The sequence below is a fragment of the Eptatretus burgeri genome, chromosome 2, assembly GCF_056783735.1.
Source record: "Eptatretus burgeri isolate ZD-2024b chromosome 2, Ebu_testis_v1, whole genome shotgun sequence".
In the NCBI taxonomy this organism is placed as follows: Eukaryota; Metazoa; Chordata; class Myxini; order Myxiniformes; family Myxinidae; genus Eptatretus; species Eptatretus burgeri.
This window is the reverse complement of record NC_140962.1, coordinates 37,200,287-37,220,784: the sequence shown is the minus strand read 5'-3', so window position 1 is coordinate 37,220,784 and position 20,498 is coordinate 37,200,287. Positions and strand designations below refer to the sequence as shown.

Below are 20,498 nucleotides of genomic sequence, written 5' to 3'. Positions count from 1 at the left end.
AATTATTTGTCTCGTCATTGGCTACCTCCATGCCAAATTTGGTGCTTTTGTCCAGCAGGTAAATATCGGACCAAAAATTACCCTTAAATGACCGGACTATAATTGATTCGATTTTGGTGACGATCTGAATCCAGATCCGGATTCGAACATTTTTCAGGTGATTCTTCACCATTGAGAGAAGGGGCCAAACATTATGATGCAGCATGCTATCTCTAAAAGTTGTGGATGACTTGTGACAAAACGTGGTGGAAGAGTTGGTTTGGTGACAAGAACAAGCCGATTTGATTTTGGTTAAGGTCTGGAATCAGATCCAACTTATCAGTGGCACACGAAATGTAAACTATTCAGCCTGGCGGAGGTATGTTGTTTTTTTATATCCTTTTTGTCTGCCTTGTCGAGGCTCGTATGAGAGCTAATGCACAACCAACAGCAGGGGGGGGGGGCATGAGACAACAAGGGCAGGAGAGGGAAGGATAAAACAGTGGGGAACAGAGACATAAGGAAATCTGTGGAAGGGAGAGGGATGGGGTGGGTAACATAGGGTATACAAGATGGATATTACAGGGGCTTTCAGGAAGGCAAGCAGGGAATTTGAAGGATGTGGGTTTGGGGTGGATCAACAGGGACAGAAAAGATCGAGGATTTTGATGGGGCACAATAAGAGGTGGTGGTGAACAGCTGTTTCAAAGGCTTGGAGGGAAGAATGGGATTGAACAGAGTGAGGGGGTTTATTCCAAAGAGGAATGAAATGGAGGAAAAAATGGAGGAAAAAAAGAGGAATGACAGAGTGAAGGTGAGCAGTGATTTGTGATTTTGGTAGTTTTACAAGAAGGGGGTTGTTGGTGGACATTGAGTGCCCTGCAGAAATATGGTGGGGAGAAATCACAGATAGAGCAGGGGGGGGGGGCGAGACCGGAGAGGAGATGGGAGAAAACAAAAGGACCACCGACCTGCCTGCGGTGAGAGAGTGAGAAGCCCAAAAACTCAGCCTCATTGCGGGAGATGCCAATGATCCAAAATGCCTTGGTTTCTACAGCGTGAAGCTGAGAAAGGTGGGAGGCAGGAGCACCAGCCCAGAGGGGAGAGCAGTACTCCATCAGGCTGCGGACAAACGCTTTGTATGTGGTCAGGAGCTCAGGTGGGCCGAGGAAGGACTTTGCACAATGGAGGATTCCCAGTCAGCGACTGGCTTTGGAGGCCAGGTTGGAAATGTGGCTTTCCCAGGAAATATCATGGCAGAGAGTGAGACCCAGAAGCTTGAAAGAAAGGGCTTCTTCCAGAGGATTGTTGAGAAAGTAGATTGGGGGGGAGAGTGGGGGGTTCCAAACGGTCCTTTCGGAAAGACATAGTGAGAGTGTGAGATTTGTCCGGATTGAAAGACATGTTCCACGTTTCAGACCAGTTTGTGATTTTACCCAGATCTGCAGTGAGCGAAAAAGCTGCTGCTTGCCGGTCTGAGGGATGGCAGATGGTAGAGTCATCAGCAAAGAGATAAAGAGGATTTTCCAGAGAGGCGGAGAGATCATTTATGAAAACCAGAAAAAAAAACAGGGCCCAGAACGCTGCCTTGAAGAACTCCAGCCTGGACAGGAAGAGGGAATGAAAGAACTCCATTTAGGGCCACTCGTTGACTGCGACAGGAGAGGAAGTCTGTGAGCCATGAGTGGAAATGGCCTTGGATACCAGAGGAAGAGAGTTTGGTGAGTAGGGCAGGGTACCAGACAGTGTCAAAAGCATGCGATATGTCTTGGGATATAGCTCTGATTTAATGTCCGGCATTGAGTACCTCCATCCATTGTTGGGAGAGCAGAAGCAGCATATCCAGAGTAGAGTGACCTGGTCTGAAACCAAATTGATGATCGGAAATAAAGCAATTGGAGAAGAGGAAGGATTTAAGGTCTGAAGCAATGATGGATTCCATAACCTTGCTGATGATTGGGAGAAGGCTGATTGGTCTGTAATTGCAGGGATCTGTTTTTATACCTTTTTTCTGCAGGGCAGTAATGTTTGCTGATTTCCAAACAGATGGCAGATGACCTTGAGCAAATGAGAAGGTGAATAGAACAGAGAGAGGGTGAGCAAGAGCAGAGGAGTAGGTTTTTAGGACACGTGGGCTGATGCCGTCTGGACCTGTTGCAGAATCTGGGTCGAGGTTCAACAGCAAACGCTCCACTTTGTCAGAAAAAAAGGACACAGAATCTTGGGACAGTTGGGTGTGACTGGGTATGGTGGGCACAGAAAGTGATGGGTTTCGGGCAGAAGATTTCGATGCAAACACCGAGTTTAGGCATTCAGTCTTTTCACGTGTGCGGCCATTTGAGGTAAGAGAGGGGATGGAGGGGGAACATACACCAGAAACAGATTTGATTAGACACCACCAGGATTTGGAGGAGGGAGAGAGGTTTGAGAGTTCAGACATGAGCTTCGAAAGATGTTTTCTGGCTCTCCTGAGGGTAGATACACACTTGTTCCGAGTTTTATGGAAGGAACTGAGATTACCCTCAGCTGGGTTTGCTATCCATGAAGCAAAGGCAAGTTGTTTCAGGACAACTGCCTCGCCACAAGCTTCAGTGAACCAAGGGCAGGAGGAAGGATAGGACAACTGAAGACGAGAGGGGATAAATCTGTGCATGAGGGAGAGCAAGTTTCTTTGAAAGAATTCCCAGGATGAGTGGATGTTTGAGAAAGTAGTGATGGGAGACCAGTATTTGGTTATAAATGGTCTGTTGACTCCAACTGCTCAGAATCCGAGCCGCAACTGGCTTCATGATTCGGGGTTTGGTTGCAGTGATGATTGTGATCTGAGGGTGTTCATGACCCCCACCCTCCTCCCCACCTAAAGCGGGTGAAAATTGGTGTCAATGAGTGATAGTGCCCTCTTGTGATGGATTTTGATCGAATGCTTTGTTGTGCCCTCCAGTGACAGTTTGGTTTCCCCAAATATTTTTTCACACAAGATGGAAACACATTATGCCACAGAGCTTGATCCAGGATTGGAACGAGAGGTTGTTTATCATTCTGTAATCAATGCTGAAGAAAGTGTAGTTGTCCCAAAGACAGAACTGTTTCAAATTATGGCTATTTCGAATTTTTTGACATTTGCAAGTGGTTCATGCTTGGGAGCCTCATTGGTATGCATTGCTGTCTGTGCTGTCCCTGATGATTCGCCAATAAGCAATGAAACCAGTCCGGCAGCTGAGGTGGTGTGTAGCATTGGGATTCTTATGCGGGTACTATTTGTGAATGTCTTGAAAGCTGTGGAGGAACTTTGGGAAGGGTTTGAAACAGAAAAGCGCTTTCCTTGCGTCGGCCTTCTTGGTTGCTTTATGCAGCCTCTTCGGCGAGAAGAGAATTGGAGGTGTCAATTATTTATATAATCCTAGCCACCTGGGCTTAGTTGATTAGGTGAGAGTTTATTGGCTCTTCCCTTCATTCACAGGTGAGAGATGTGGGTGAGTCTTTCTTTATTATTTATATGTTGACTGCTTTTGACCTTTGCATTTGGTACATGCTTGGGAGCCTCGTTGGTATGCATTGCTGTCTGTGCTGTCGCTGACGATTCACCAATAAGCGATAAAACCGGTCCGATAGCTTAGGGGGTGTGTAGCATTGGGATTCTCATGTGTGTACTATTCATTTCAATAAAATAGACATTATCAAAGCTTTTCGACTTGCACTCCTCAGGATAAAACCGAAAGCAGATGAAGAAGAAGCACCAAAATCTCACTTATAAAGTTACAATGTAATGTCCTCAACATTGATTTGTAAAGAGAAAAAAAAAAGGATGAGATTACCTGATTGGTGGAACCACAGAGCATCATGATATGAATAATGAGGAGGCAGAAATGAACCATCATGAATAATAATTAGGCGGAGATGAATCACCAAGAATCGGTAGAAACGTAATGTTAATTAGCTGAGGGCGAGTAGGGGGAGGGGAGTTGGGGGTGGTTTTCATGATAACTCAATGTTGACTGTGGTTCAGTTGTCACACAGTCGAGCCATCATAGTCAAAATAGATATAAAGTTTGGACAAGTTACTTCTGTGTACAAAGAATAGGGTTGGTTGACCTGATGAATGTGGCCTCCATTGCACGAAGTTGAGCTAAACCGCGTCCTCCACTCAGGATTTTCAACCAGCCAAGACAATATTGCTCTGCACACTGAGGATTATTCAGTAAATGGTGACCAATTGCATAGGCACAGGGAATAGTTGTCAAACTCTGTACTTTCTTAAAACCCAAGTTGGTTGTGTCTGTTCAGTTGACTGACCCCATCTGATCCCCAAAGAGACGTGTTGTTCAATGTGATCCTTCAATCTCAAAGATGTGCGGCCCACGTACCGAGCATCTCACTGGCACTGAAATGTGTAAATAATCTTACTTGCATGAAAGGCGAGTAGAACATCTTTCTGGACTGATGGAAGCAACTGGCGGGTGGTGAAAGTATCATGATTGAACCGCATAGTAAGAATGGTACACTGTCCGTTTGATCTGGTTTTCAAACTGGTGAGACACATCGCCTTTCCAAGGTAGATGTAGGTATACAGGACATTTACCAGGACCGATTATATAATTCTTTGGTGGGTTCAGGGACTTGCATATATGTCAATTGATGACCTTTTCAGGATACCCATCATCAAGAAGAATCGTCTTGATGGTCTCAATTTCAGCACTGAGTTTATCTGTAAAGCAGATCTTTATTGCTCTATTGCCCAATACACCAATCAATCCAATCTTGTGCAAAGAGGAACTGGAAGAGTCCCACCTGATATACTGTCCGGTAAAAGTAGACTTACGATAGATTGTGGTTTTATAAGTATCGGCTGATTTCTCAACGAAGACGTCCAAGAAGGGAAGCATGCTGGAGCGTTCCATCTCCAAGGTGAACTCTAGGGATGGATGGAGAGAGTTCAGGTATGCCAAGAAGACTTTACATGTTGAGGTTGACTCGAAGACAGCAAAGATGTCACCCACGTACTGACGATAGATGGAAGGGGGTTGAATTCCAGAATGTGGATCTGCAAAGACACGTTTTTCACAGTAACCGACAAAGATGTTTGCCAAGACGGGGCCTGGAGGGGATCCGATTGTGACACCATCAATCTGGGTATACATTGAATCATTGAAACTGAACTCGACAGAATGGGTCACCATATTCATAAATTCAATGAAGACAGACTCAGAGATTGGTGGAGGTGTCAAGTCACTATGATACAGAAGTTGCACGCAGATTTCAATCACTTCTGTCAGTGGGACATTCATGAATAGACTGGCTAAATCATATAAACACATTGTGGAATTATCGATTGGGTGTGTGATGGACCATATGGCATCGACGAAGGTGAATGAATCCGCAATTACATGTTCTGAGACACTGCTCAGTGCTGGCTGCAATAGTTCACATCACCATTTGGCGAGTTCATGCAGTGCAGAGGCAGTCATTGAAAAGATCGGCCATAGAGGAACACTTTCTTTATGAGTCTTTGGCAGACAATACATCCTAGGTCTTTGCAATCTGACAGGTCTAATCGTGTCGCAAACCTCCTTGGAGAGGTCTCCTCATTTCCAGAGTTGCAATCGTCTTTTTGCCATTTGTTTCTCTAAACGAGATGCGCGGTCGCGTTGTATTTCCTAGGTGTTGGAATCACGTTTCCTCCGGTTCTTAGTGATTTATCTCTGCCTATTCATTATTTATGATGGCTCATTTCATTTCCACCGACTCATTATTCATGATCCTCTGTGGTTCCATCAATCAGGCAATCTCATCCTTTCTTTCTCTCAACCAATGAATGTTGAGGACATTACATTGTAACTTTAAAAGTGAGATTTTAGTGCTTCTTCTGCATCTGCTTGCGGTGTTATCCTGAGGAGTGCAAGTCGAAAAGCTTCGATAATGTCGATTTTATTGGAATGCATATTTAAATTTTGTTGTACTAATCAAATGTATGTACCATTTGTAAATGTCTTTGTAGCTGTGGAGGAACTCTGGGAAGGGTTTGAAACAGCAAAGCACCGACCTTGAGTAGGCCTTCTTGGTTTCTTTATACAGCTTATTTAGCGAGAACAGCATGGGAGGAGTTAATTTATTTTCATAATCCCAGCCACCTGGGTTAAGTTGATTGGCTATTCCCTTCATTCAGAGGTGAGAGATGTGGGTGGATCGTGTGTGTGTGTGTGTGTGTGTGTGTGTGTGTGTGTGTGTGTGTGTGTGTGTGTGTGTGTGTGTGTGTGTGTGTGTGTCGACAGGGTGTTCCAAAAGGACCTGGACAACTGGTTAACATATTTAGTACCACAAATGACAGAATGATACCCTTTGTTTTATATGACAGAGAAACTCATAAGATTTTCTGCATTTTCAGGTCTGATGGTGCAATGCAAAAGAAAATGGTGACTCCAGAGGAGAAAGCTCAGTGCATTGAATGGTTCATCGAGACGAGATCCGACACGCAAGTTCAGCGCAATTTTCGTACAAGGTATGGAAGGAATCTGCCATTGCAGACTAGTATCAGAGAGTGGTACATTGGGTTTAAGGAGACTGGAAATTGTCAGAAACAGAAAAGTACCGGTCAACCAAGCACAAGTGCAGCAGATGTTGAACAAGTGCATGAATCACTTCAACAAAGTCCCAGAAAATCAACTTGATGCACATCCAGAGAACTGGGAGTACCAATCACCACTGTGCACAGGATTTTGCATAAAAGAATGGAACGTTATGCCTCGAAGATGCAGATTCTGCAGGTACACAAACCAAATGACGGATCAAAATGCAAGGCGTTGCCTTGGAAATGCTCAGTCACATAGAGGATGACGAAGACTACCTGAAGGTCATGTTCACAGATGAAGCTTGCTTTCATGCATCAGGTAAGGTCAACTGGAACATTGTAAGGATCTGGGGCTCTGAAAACCCCCACGTCGTCAATGAACACATACGCGACAGTCCAAAGGTCAATGTGTGGTGTGGCCTTCTCCATGACCGCTTGGTGGGTCCATTTTTCTTTCCTGAGAATACAGTGACCTCAATAATTTACATGAACATGTTGGAAGGATTTGCTTTCCCACAGATTGAAGACCTGCAACCCAATATCATTTTTCAACAGGACGTCGCTCCCCCTCATTTGAGCCGTCCTGAATGAAAAATTTCCAGGTCGCTGGATTGGCCGAGACGGACCAACTGCCTGGCCTCCATGATCACCAGACATAACCCCCCTTGAAATTTTTCTGTGGGGGTTTGTCAAAAGTGTTGTCCACAACACCAAGGTGGCAAACCTGCAGGATCTTCATTCTCGGATCACAGCTGAATACGCATTGGTAGATGCAAACAAGCTGATCTGAACAAAGCAAGAAGTCGTGAACTTCCTTGATGTCCTGTGTGTGACAAATTGAGCTCACATTGAAGTGTATTGAAGATGTGCACAAAACTTTGTGAGTTTCTGTAGCATATAAACCAAACAGTGTTGTATCATTTGTGGTTCTAAATACATTAACAACCAGAGTTGGCCAGGTCTTTTTGGAACACCCTGTATGTATATATATATATATATATATATATATATATATATATATATATATATATATATATATATATATATATATATATATATATATATATATACATACATATATACATATACATATACACACATTGTTACGGTTGTGGAAATTCACAGAACACCATTCAGGCTTCCCAGAGATCAGTTATGTCGATAAGTGTGTTCAGATTAGATTTCCCCACCGATGTCGAAAGGAGTTTATTCGTGTAACTGGGCTTGTGATCTTCGAGTCAGCCATTATTCTTTTGCTATCGTTATTTTGGAACAACCACGACTTCAACAACCACAACCGCCTCTCAACAACCATGCCATCCCCACCACAGCGCTAACCACAACTGCCTCTCAACAACCACGCCATCCCCACCACAGCGCTAACCCCACTGCAACAACAACATCTCAACAACTCCCGCCCCGATATCCCTCAGAACGGATAAATAGAAATGACGGTTGGAAAACAACAACAGCCAGCCGAGCTCTGTTGGAATTTTCCCTCAGAAGGGCGAAAAGAAAGAATGTCCGAGAGCAGGCCAAAAGGAGCCGAGCCGAACCCCTCTGGAATGTCCCCCCCTCCCCCCCCCCCCCCCGTGAAGGGAGCGCCGGGGCGATAAAAGGCCGGGCTGAAACGCTAAGAAGTCAGTCTGGATTTGCCATGAAGTCTGGGAGCGGAGTCAAGCTGCAATTGTCTGCAGTCTGGGAGTGCAGCAGAGTCTGTCAGCAAGTGAAAAGAGAGTCCCTCTGCTTGGTCTCTCTCTTTGGTCGATGGAGGCGCCGGAGGGGAGTCGCCAACCGGATCGCCGTTGAAGGCACGGGTGGAGTCCAGCGGAGTGCGGGCAGGGCCACCGAAGCAGGGCCCGGCGAGTCACCACGAGGGTGACAGGTAACCAGCACGGCTTCTCGGAGCTCTTGCAGTCTCCACAGCTCCGTGAACTATTAAAGACCCATGAGGTCCAGTTCTGCCCTTTCCTTTCCTGGGGTATTTCTTTGTATGAATGTCATGGCGCCTTGTCCATAAGTAGAACTGTTAAGTGCATGTAAATTAATAATAATAGAACAGTTGTAGTTCTTTGTCTTGCTCGTTCCTGCATGATTGCATACGTGCAGGATTGCATACGTGTTTGATTGCATACGTGTGTAACAAATAAATGTCCTTGTTGAATGTTCACGTGTTTGTTGCGTCCTTTCCTTCAATTGAGCTGCCATATTGCATTCGGGATATTAGCGGGCTTTTAAATAGCCGACAAAGTAATCGGATCCGGCGGGGCTTGGCGATATACACTGCTCGACAAATCACAAACGGAGCGAGCTGCTGAAGCGGCTCGTTTCCAAGCAGGTCCTGTCGAGGTGTAAATCCCCGGCATTTCTGTCTGCGCGCATACTTAGGTAAATCGACAATTCAGCGATTGGACCCTGTCACGCATGGACAGAATAGTTGGCTGATTTTCGGTGTGATTAAAAACACACCCATAGCTGGATTTTGGCGTTTATCCAAAAGCTGCGATGAGGTTTGCCACATCCGGTGGGCGCGCGGCTGCGAGTAGCTAAAAGCGGTCGCTCGCACGCCGGCGCGGCGGGAAAACTACAACAATATATATATATATATATATATATATATATATATATATATATATATATATCGACATATACATATACGAAATATACATATATATATATATATATAGACAAAAATATACATTGTACAATGTACATATACAAACATATACATAGAAAGCTCTGGAAAAAAAATAAGAGAACACTGCAAATTTTTCAGTTTTTATGGTTTTACTATTTATAGGTATGTGTTTGAGTAAAATGAACATTTTTGTTTTATTCTATAAACTACTGACAACATTTCTCCCAAATTCCGAATAAAAATATTGTCATTTAGAGCATTTATTTGCAGAAAATGACAACTGGTCAAAATAACAACAAAGATTCAATGTTTTCAGACCTCAAATAATACAAACAAAACAAGTTCATATTCATTTTTTAACAACACAATACTAATGTTTTAACTTAGGAAGAGTTCAGAAATCAAAATTTTGTGGAATAACCCTGAGTTTCAATAACAGCTTTCATGCGTCTTGGCATGCTCTCCACCAGTCATTCGCATTGCTGTTGGGTGACTTTATGCCACTCCTGGTGCAAAAATTCAAGCAGCTCAGCTTTGTTTGATGGCTTGTGACCATCCATCTTCCTCTTGATCACATTCCAGAGGTTTTCAATGGGGTTCAGGTCTGGAGATTGGGCTGGCCATGACAGGGTCTTGATCTGATTGTCCTCCATCCACACCTTGATTGACGACAACAATATATATATATATATATATATATATATATATATATATATATACATATATACACATTATGTGTGGCATGTGTGGCTGTGTGGCATGGAGCATTGTCCTGCTGGAAAAACCAATCCTCAGAGTTGGGGAACATTGTCAGAGCAGAAGGAAGCAAGTGTTCTTCCAGGACAACCTTGTACGTGGTTCGATTCATGAGTCCTTCACAAAGACAAATCTGCCCGATTCCAGCCTTGCTGAAGCACCCCGAGATCATCACCGATCCTCCACCAAATTTCACAGTGGGTGCGAGACACTGTGGCTTGTAGGCCTCTCCAGGTCTCCGTCTAACCATTAGACGACCAGGTTTTGGGCAAAGCTGAAAATTGGTCTCATCAGAGAAGATGACGTCACTCCAGTCCTCTACGGTCCAATCCTTATGGTCTTTTGCAAACCTCAGCCTGGCTCTTCTTTGCTTCTTATTGATGAAGGGCATTTTTCTTGCTTTGCTCGACTTCAGCCCTGTGCCTCAAGGAGCCTGTTTCAAACCGTCCTCGCCGTGCACTTCACCCCAGCTGCCGTTTGCCATTCTTTTTGGAGGTCACTTGATGTCATCCTACGGTTGGTGAGTGACATTCAAATGAGTTGGCGGTCATCCTGGCCAGTGGAAAGTCATTTTCGCCCTCTGCCAGTCTGTAGCTTTGTTGTCCCCAATGTCTGCTGTTTGATCTTGTACTTATGAACCGCCGTCTTTGAAATTTTAAGGATGGAAGCAACGTGACGCTCACTGTATCCCTCTGCCAGTAAAGCCAGAATTGAACCCTTCTTTTCCTCACTCAAAACTTTACTTTTCAACTCTTTTGGCATGGTCAATAGTTAGTTTTTTGATTCCAATTGCTTTTGAGGTACTACTAGCACTGTTTTTGCCATCCAGCTGGTCCTATTGCAAGAGGATAGTGATGACCACAGCAGTGGTTTTTATACTTTTCCTTGTTAAATAAGATTCGGTTCAGGTGATCACCTAATCAGTACCTCACTCAGTAGAATGAGGTGTGCCTGTGCTGAAATTCAACAGACACTGGAATGGAATGGCTGCCATACATGTAGAGATGCTGATTTAATGTTTTTTTGGAGTGTTCTCTTATTTTTTTCCAGAGCTGTGTTGTATATATATATATATATATATATATATATATATATATATATATATATATATATATATATATATATATATATATATATATATATATATATATATATATATATATATATATATATATATATATATATATATATATATATACACATACATGTACAGGGGGCTGCAAAATTAGGTATACAGTAAAGACTGTACTTGTTTTCATTACTGTATACCTACTTTTGCAGCCCCCCTGAATATATATATATATATATATATATATATATATATATATATATATATATATATATATATATATATATATATACACACACACAAATATGTACATGTTGTTGCGAATTCGCGCCCGCCGGCGTGCGAGCGGCCACGTAACTCGAATCGCGGCACGTCGCCCACCGGACGGGCAATTCCGTCGTGACCCTCTCGGACTAACGCCGGGAACTAGTCACGGGTGGGCCTTTCGGCCTCACCACGATCGTGCCAATCGGCCCCCCGCATGGGATAGGGTTGTTCGCCAAATTCGACCGACCTAAGTACCCACACGGAGGGTAGACCGGGCGATCGCACCTCGCCGCAGGTCGACTTCGGACACGGGCCACTTAAGCGACCCGTTCTGTACTATCGGGATAACCGAGCGGTGTTATCGTCAACCTCGACGGTTCCGATTAATTGTCGGGCGTATTTAGCCCACTACCAACCCTTTACGTGAAGTAAGATGGAGATTCAATTAAATAAAAGACGAAGCGAAACGGGAAAAACAGTTCAACATAATTCACATTTATTCCGCGGCACACGGAAAGCACACATATACAATTACAACAATTATGCACCAAATGCAATTGCAACAAAAGAAACACAATGGAGATCTACTACCGACTACGCGAGCACACGGCAACACTGACACAGTTTTACTTTACAGACGGCGCCGACAACACATATACTCAAAAGCAAAAGAAAAAGGGGCCACCCTCAACTACAAGGGGGCAGACGGGCCTGTGGCCGAGACCGCGTGGAGCCTACCCGTCTTGTGATGAGCCGCAAAATGGCGGCGGTGCCCCGATTCCGCGCTCCTCCGCGGGTTTCGTTGGCACTGCTTGGAATGGGGTGGGAACGGGGCCCCCCTTTTTGCACTATCTCAGCGCGGGGGGGAAACAGTGGGGGGAGGGGGGTTGTTGATGCTCTGGGGAAAGAGGATAGCTGGCTTGCTTGGGTCCCGCGACGAGCGACTCCACTGCGCCCTCGACCGCGTTCCCGGCTTCTCCTCTCTGCAGCTCCCCGACGGACTCCGAACCCCGACAGACTGACTCTCCTCCAGACCCGTCTTGACTGCTGCTGCCACACTTCGCCGCCGCCACAACTCACCCGAGCCCGAAACAGAAAACCTCTACTGCCTAAATTCGCCCTGCGTTTTATAGTGCGACAGGAGAACCCATATGCAGATTTTTGGATCAGGATGGGCTCGGGGGCGGAGCCACGCTCGCCCATTGGACGGAGGAAAAGTGGGCGTGAATCATTCCTGATCCGCGAATTTGCATATATCGATTCTACTCCGACGCGCCTGGAGGCGGGGCCAAATCGCCCCGCGCTTAATGATTGGAGGGATCGGAAGTGGGCGTGAATCATTCCTGATCCGACTTCCCCTCGGAAAGGCCGCTTTTTGCACCTGCTGCTCGGCGCGCGCCCCGCACGAGGCCAGAACAGCCTGACGCTCGGCGTTCACAAGCGGCGCGGGAATGGCGGCAGAAGGAGGAGAGGTGAAGGTGGTGGAGGGTTTATTGTGGCGATGATGGCCATGGCGACGCTTGGAATGGCGGTGATGCGATGGTTGCGAGAGCGAGTTGTGAAGGTAAAGGCCGTGGCTGTTGGCGTTGTTGTTGTTGTGAAGCGGCGTTGCGGTCGGCGGTTGTTGTGTGATGGAGGTTGAGACGTGGTTGGTTCAAAATAAAGATAGAACAGAAAAACGGCTATCTTAAAGGGTCGCAGCCCGAATGAATCACATTTATTCCCTCTAAACAACGGGTTTGGGGCTAACTACACATGTACTTACAGAGATATCTCACCTACGGGACCTGAATGGTGGTTTGCGAATTTCCTCAACCACAACAATATATACAGTCTGACCCGGATATAAGAACACACAGGAGTGAGAATGTATGTTCTTCTATCCGGGTTCATCATCCACTTCACAAAACTGGCCACGGGAGGCAAGGTATGAGCACCGGTGGTAGTGTATTTCACAGGGACGGTGATATCAACTTATTTAAATGAACGCGTTTATTCTGCTGTATTGGAAAACACACTGGTTTCACGTGTCACACTTTGGATTCACGGTGAAAGTTACTTTGCTTTCACGAAGCAGTCGGACAGTTTGGTTTGGACCATACTTCTGTTGCCACTCTCCAATACTTTGTCATGGAGAGAGTACACAAGTTTTCTGGCGTCGGTGTTGTCACTGTGATCAAAATAGGCCATCAGTGTGTCAAGTGCCTGGATGGCTTGGAGCTTCGTGGGCGGCGGCACAACCGATTCTTCTCCCTCTTCGTCTTTGTCATCTTCCACCTTTGCTTGGGGTTGCATTGCAGAGTCGACAATCTCTTGATCAGTCATTTCTCCGTAGCACTCTGCCCTTTCATCGATGTTGACAAATGAAAGGAATTCCTGTTGTGTAATGCCCTGGACATGCAGAGCTTCTGCGACATCTTCTTAGTCGTTGTGTTCAGAATCGCGTTCTTCATCTTCGGACCGTTTCACGAAGCCAGCTAAGCCCTCTTTAAGCAGTTAGCGATTGTCTGGGGCGTAACCATGAAGAGGGCCTGTTTCAACATGTACATCACCTTCTGAACTGTGATAGTTTTGCTCACTTCTGACGCTGGTTTCTGTGGCACGCTGGCACACTTCATCTGTTACAGTTTTCAGCCTCAATATTCATACCACCTTGGGTTCTTTGGGAGGTTTGTTGCTGCTACTTCTTTTGTAAAATAAAAATACTTTTAACCAAACGTGTTTGAATACAATATCGCACACATTGAAAAATCCATTACAATCATCAAATGCTAGTTCAGTCACAAATTGCTAATTCTTGGTCTCTTGAAATGTCATGGTGTCAACACTGTATTGACCTGGAGAGATATCCACAAGGCATTAGAGCAGAAGGTTAGCTGCTGTCATTGATAAAAAAAAAAATTGTGATCTGTAATTCTGTAAACATGTATCCAGTATGATAATGTAATACTGGCGTGCTCTTTGGAAAAATATTGGAAGCACACCACATGTGCCTTCACAGACATCAAATGGAGCATATATATTCATGGGAAATTATGGGGAAAAGGGCAGGAGGAGAGACACTGAATCTTTTTGCATAAGTTACCTATATCAATGTACCAATTTCTTTGCAGAGCGTCAGTACTGCCAAAGTAGTCACTTGGCAAGGATGATGCTGTGTGGTTTGCCATTGCTTTCACAGCAGTCAGTTAGAGCAATAATTTGGAGTATTAAGCCAGGATGTTGCCGATAACTTACCTACTCTTCAAGAAGGACACCATGGGATGATTAACATCCACCAGCTATTGCTGGAGGATGGGAGGCCCAGTTTAACATCAAATTCGAGGAACGGCACGGCACACACATTGATGAATCGCCCTGCCCACGGAACACCAGGGTGAGAGTTTATAGCTGGGTCAGGTCAGCGCAGAGTTGAGTGTGCATACATCGAGGCTATTTTGCCAGTCCACATGAGTTTTGTTCACTTGGCTGACAAAAAAAATAAAAACAGGAACATTTTTTTCCACTCGAAGTTATGGGGAAAAGGGCAGGGAGAGAGGCACTGAATGTATTTGCATAAGTTAACAATTACGTAAATTCTTTCCCAACTGAAAACTAACAAGCAGGACTGTAAAAAAAAAAAAAAAAAAAAATCAAGCTGAAATTTAGGTAGAACGGCCAAAAATGAAATTGGGAGCATCTATATATTATATGGATGAACAGAATAGTTTTAACGAACATAGTTTTTTTAATACAGTGATCCATATCTTTAGTGTGTACAGTGGGGAGAACAAGTATTTGACACACTGCCGATTTTGCAGGTTTTCCCACTTACAAAGTACGTAGAGGTCTGTAATTTTTATCATAGGTACACTTCAACTGTGAAAGATGGAATCTAAAACAAAAATCCTGAAAATCACATTGTATGATTTTTAAATAATTAATTTGCATTTTATTGCATGAAATAAGTATTTGATACATCAGAAAAACAGAACTTAATATTTGGTACAGAAACCTTTGTTTGCAATTACAGAGATCAGACGCTTCCTGTAGTTCTTAACCAGGTTTGCACAGACTGCAGGAAGAATTTTGGCCCACTCCTCCATACAGATCATCTCCAGATCCTTCAGGTTTCGGGGCTGTCACTGGGCAACACAGACTTTCAGCTCCCTCCAAAGATTTTCCATTGGGTTCAGGTCTGGAGACTGGCTCGGCCACTCCAGCACCTTGAGATGCTTCTTACGGAGCTACTCCTTAGTTGCCCTGGCTGTGTGTTTCGGGTCGTTGTCATGCTGGAAGACCCAGCCACGCCCCATCTTCAATGCTCTTGTTGAGGGAAGGAGGTTGTTGGCCAAGATCTCGCGATACATGGCCCCATCCATCCTCCCCTCAATACGGTGCAGTCGTCCTGTCCCCTTTGCAGAAAAGCATCCCCAAAGAATGATGTTTCCACCTCCATGCTTCACGGTTGGGATGGTGTTCTTGGGGTTGTACTCATCCTTCTTCTTCCTCCAAACACGGCGAGTGGAGTTGAAACCAAAATCTCTATATTGGTCTCATCAGACCACATGACCTTCTCCCATTCCTCCTCTGGATCATCCAGATGGTCATTGGCAAACTTCAGATGGGCCTGGACATGCGCTGGCTTGAGCAGAGGGATCTTGGGTGCACTGAAGGATTTTAATCCATGACGGCGTAGTGTGTTACTTATGGTTTTCATTGATGGTGTGGTCCCAGCTCTCTTCAGGTCATTGGACAGGTCCTGCCGTGTAGTTCTGGGTTGAGCCCTCACCTTTCTCATGATCATTGATGCTCCACGAGGTGAGATCTTGCATGGAGCCCCAGACCGAGGGAGATTGACTTATCTTGAACTTCTTCCATTTTCTAATAATTGCGCCAACAGTTGTTGCCTTCTCACCAAGCTGCTTGCCTATTATCCTGTAGCCCATCCCAGCCTTGTGCAAGTCTACACTTTTGTCCCTGATGTCCTTAGACAGCTCTCTGGTCTTGCCCATTGTGGAGAGGTTGGAGTCTGATTGATTGAGTGTGGACAGCTGTCCTTTATGCAGATAACGTTTTCAAACATGTGCAGTTAATACAGGTAATGAGTGGAGAATGGGAGGGCTTCTTCAAGACAAAACTAACAGGTCTGTGAGAGCCGGAATTATTACTGGTTGGTAGGTGATCAAATACTTATTTCACGCAATAAAATGCAAATTAATTATTTAAAAATCATACAATGTGATTTTCAGGATTTTTGTGTTAGATTCCGTCTTTCACAGTTGAAGTGGACCTATGATAAAAATTACAGACCTCTACGTGCTTTAAGTGGGAAAACCTGCAAAATCGGCAGTGTATCAAATACTTGTTCTCCCCACTGTACGTACTTTTTTTTAATACAGCAAGTACGTACTAGCTAACGAGCAAATCACATGGGGTAAAACTTCCTGTCTAACAATAATGCGGATTGTGCTGGACCATTGGAGGAAATGACACTACGAGCAGGTTGAACTGAATAATTAAAAGGGTTTATTTATAAGAAGTGCAGGGGAAAGCATGTGGCACAGTAAAGACAAAGGGTTTATCCACAGGGGCATTTATACAGCAGGGCCATGCAGTATTTGAGTGGTGCAGCAAAAGACATACAATAAAGAGACAAACAGATAGCACGGGTTAGCTCTGCTATCTTGCACAGACTTACTTAGATAAACATGACAGGCACCATCCGAATCACTCCACAGAAGGGTAGATGAGTAAGAGAGATAAGAAAAGCTGAGGTGTTGGCAGACTCTGGCTTACCCGGCCCGTACTCATGGGCACCTGCTCGTCCAAAGTGCAGGGAAGGTAAGGGTGGGGGTAATGAAGAGCAAAGGGGGTGACTGGATGTGTGATGAAGAGGTGGAAGTGGGGTGCGGTGTCGGTGCGAAGAGTGAGAAAGACAGGGTGCAAGTCAGAGGTGGCTCTAAAAAGAACGGCTGTTCAGGCTTTGCCCTTGCTGATAGCTCTTTAATTGTGCACATCCATGGTAGACAAATTTGAAAAAGAGAGAATGCATAAGCATTCAAACTGCCTATTCCATATGGTTGTCGATTTCACCTCCCGCCCAACACTGCACCTGGACTGGATGGCGCTTGGTCTGCTCGCTTCCTCAATGTCCCATTCCGTTCCCTTCAGCAGCAAGCACCAACAAATCTTGCAGCAACCATTCCATCCAGCAACAACCCAACAACCACCACAAGAGTTCCCTTCCAGTGACCAACTCAGATATTTAGGGGCCTTGGGAGGGGTGGAGTTTGGCGGGAGGTCAAGGGTGAATCCATGCCGCTTGGTGGTGTGGTTCCTGGGAGCATGGGTCACACACCGCCCTTTTTCCTCTGACCGTGGTGTACCCATTGGTCCAGACGTACTCTGGGGCAATGTGACCCTCGCTGTGAGTCCGCTGGTTTGGAATCATTTCCACTAATCCTCCGAACGTGCCATTCACATGAGCTCCTGACTCAACATGGAGATGACGTGTAGCAGTGTCCATCTGTTGCTTCAACACCCGGGAAGGGCGCAGATGGCTTGCTGGATAGCAGGGTGGTCCCTACTGGAAGAAGAATGTGATGGAACAGTATGCACACAGTTGCGCCTTGGTGGAAAGGCTTGATTTGTGGCGGTGCCGTCTGGGGTGTCAGCGTGAACCAATGGCATCCGTGGACAAGGTAGGATGATGGCCCCTAGGTGGGGGGAAGGCGATTTGCAGAATATATATATAGTTACGAATTTGGAATTCGATTGCACACAACATACAGGTTCCTTTAATCAGCTATATCGATAAGTGCTTGCTCCTGAGATTGCTCACCTTCCATTGTTTAAATGTTTAGAAATCGATTAAATAGTTAGGGAACGAACAATGGAGACGTCCCTCACCCTCTTCTGCGAGGAGGAAGAAGAGCCCTTCCGTCCCGTGATTCATGACGTCAACAACTCCCTCCCACCCGTGATTGAGCGGGGGATGGATCACGAGGGCATGAGTCACGCCGGGCGTGGGGGAGAGGGCAGAGAAGGATAAAAAAAGAGAGATCCTTTTGTCTTTGTTCGGGTTGGTTCAGGTGGTTCAGTATAGCTTCGGCTCGAGCTGCGAAGAGGATAAGGAAGAGATCCTCCAGTTGGTTCGTGTTCGGGGGTTGTTCAGTAGAGCTTCGGTTTCTGTTCGGTGTGGTTGTTCAGCAGAGCTTCGGGTCCTGCTTGGCTCGGTAGGCTTTTTGGAGAGCTGCTTTGTTTTGGAAGGAAGTTGAGCCGGTTGCTCCTTCATCTTCTTGGTTCGTGGAGCTCTTTGTTCTCCGTTTGGTCCCCGGGTTGGTGAGACTCATTGACCTCTTCTTGGAGGTGGTTCCTCGGGGAAGCGACGCATCGACGGGAAGGATCGGTGCCTCGTCTCACCAGCACGCGTTGAGAAGCGCGGGAGGATTCGTGGGAGCTCGGGAAGGATCGCGGCTCACGGCGATTGGATCCAGCTCGCCCTCACTGGAGCCCGGGTCCGAACAACTTGAAGACCACACGAGGTGGAGAGCTTCGAGATAGGCTCTGGGTTTCAGCTCACCTGTCCTCCGAGCTGGAGCCCGTTATTAAAGGCCTCAGCCACCATTTCTTGGGTGTGTGTGTGTGTGCGTACGTGTGTCCGTGGACCCGTGTCTACTAAGTAGTAAAAACTGTTAAGTGATTGTGTAGAACGGTTGAAGTTCTCCTGTCATGAGTGTTGGCCTTGTATAATTGCATACGTGCATGCTTGCTTACGTACTTTATTACAATAAATGTAAACCTGTTCGTTGCGTCCTCTTCCCTTAATTGAGCCACCATCTTGCTCTCAGAATATAGTTGGTTTTAAATAACCGGTAAAGTGATCGGGTCCAATGGGACTGCGCGATAATACACCGCTCGGTTATCCCAAAAGGAAGCGAGCTGCTTAAGCGGCTCGTTTCCAAGCAGTCCCGTTGACGTACAATCTCTCGGTAGTCTACCCGCGCGATTAATTAAGTATATCGACAATTCGGCGATTGACCCTGTAGCGCGAGGGTAGAGAGCGGACAAGGTTGTGGTGTGCTTAAAAACACACCCGTGGCTGGTTTTCGGCATTGATACGGAAAGCCGCGACTGGATTGTCCATTCGGTGGGCGAAGCGACCGCTATTGGTTGGACACGGTCGTTCGCACGCCGGCGGGCAGAAATCTACAAATATATATATATATATATATATATATATATATATATATATATATATATATATATAGTGTCCCAAAAAAAATATACAACTTTTAAAATGCTTCGTTTGATCCTAAAAAAGCAGTAATTTTGTCACTAATGCTTCATTTCTTGTTGCAGAGACCCTGAAGTTTATTTTGATACCAAGCAAGCGCCAGAAAAATGCCAAGACTGACCGTACAACAATGGACAATTGTTGAACTTTGGCACCAGACGAAAAGTGTCATACACGTGCAACGTCTTCACTCGAGACATTTCGGTATCCACTTGTGCCATGCACCAAACTTTCGGACAATAAAGTGCACCATCAAAAGTTTACCAATGTGGGAACCATGTGTGACCTTCAAAAGGGTCACAGTGGTCGGAAGAGGACAGGTCGTAGTGAAGAAAATGTAGAAATGGTGAGACAGGCGGTCGTTCAGAGTCCAAAAAAATCGATTCGACGACTTTCTGCCAAGACAAACATTCATAAGAGCACCGTTCAGAGGATCCTTCACCAAGACATTCATGCCTTTCCATACAAAATTCAAACGGAAACGGTGCTTACTGATCAACAAAAACGCAAACGACTAGACTGCAAATTGGTTCTCAGGAAAGTTGGAGGAAGATGCAGACTTCCTCAAAAAAACTTCACATGACGGACGAATGCCATGCTCACTTGTCCGGGGAGGTAAACAAGCAAAACTTTCGGTACTGGGGAACTGAAAATCCTGGTAATGCATCAACTGAACTGGTGCCTCGATCTGTTCTCAAAGTCACCATGTGGGTGGTGGTTGGTTGGTATGGGATAATTGGTCCATACTTCTTTGAAGATGACCAGGGACGCACTTGCACGGTAAACCAGAGGAACTATCGCGAAATGATTCAGGAATTCTATCTGCCTGAGCTACATACTCAGGCCTGTAGGCCTGTAGGAGAAACAACCTGATCCAGATGAGAACCCAGTGGTTCCAGCATTTAATCATTTTTAAAAATATATGTTATGACCATCCTCTTTGCAG

The 20,498-nt window shown here is 45.4% G+C and overlaps 1 protein-coding gene across 1 annotated transcript in view; it reads right to left on the bottom strand.

The window, feature by feature from the left end:
* LOC147031823 (fibroblast growth factor 14-like) overlaps nucleotides 1–20,498 on the bottom strand; it is a 207,451-nt gene that overhangs the window by 168,401 nt on the left and 18,552 nt on the right. The window lies entirely within an intron of this gene.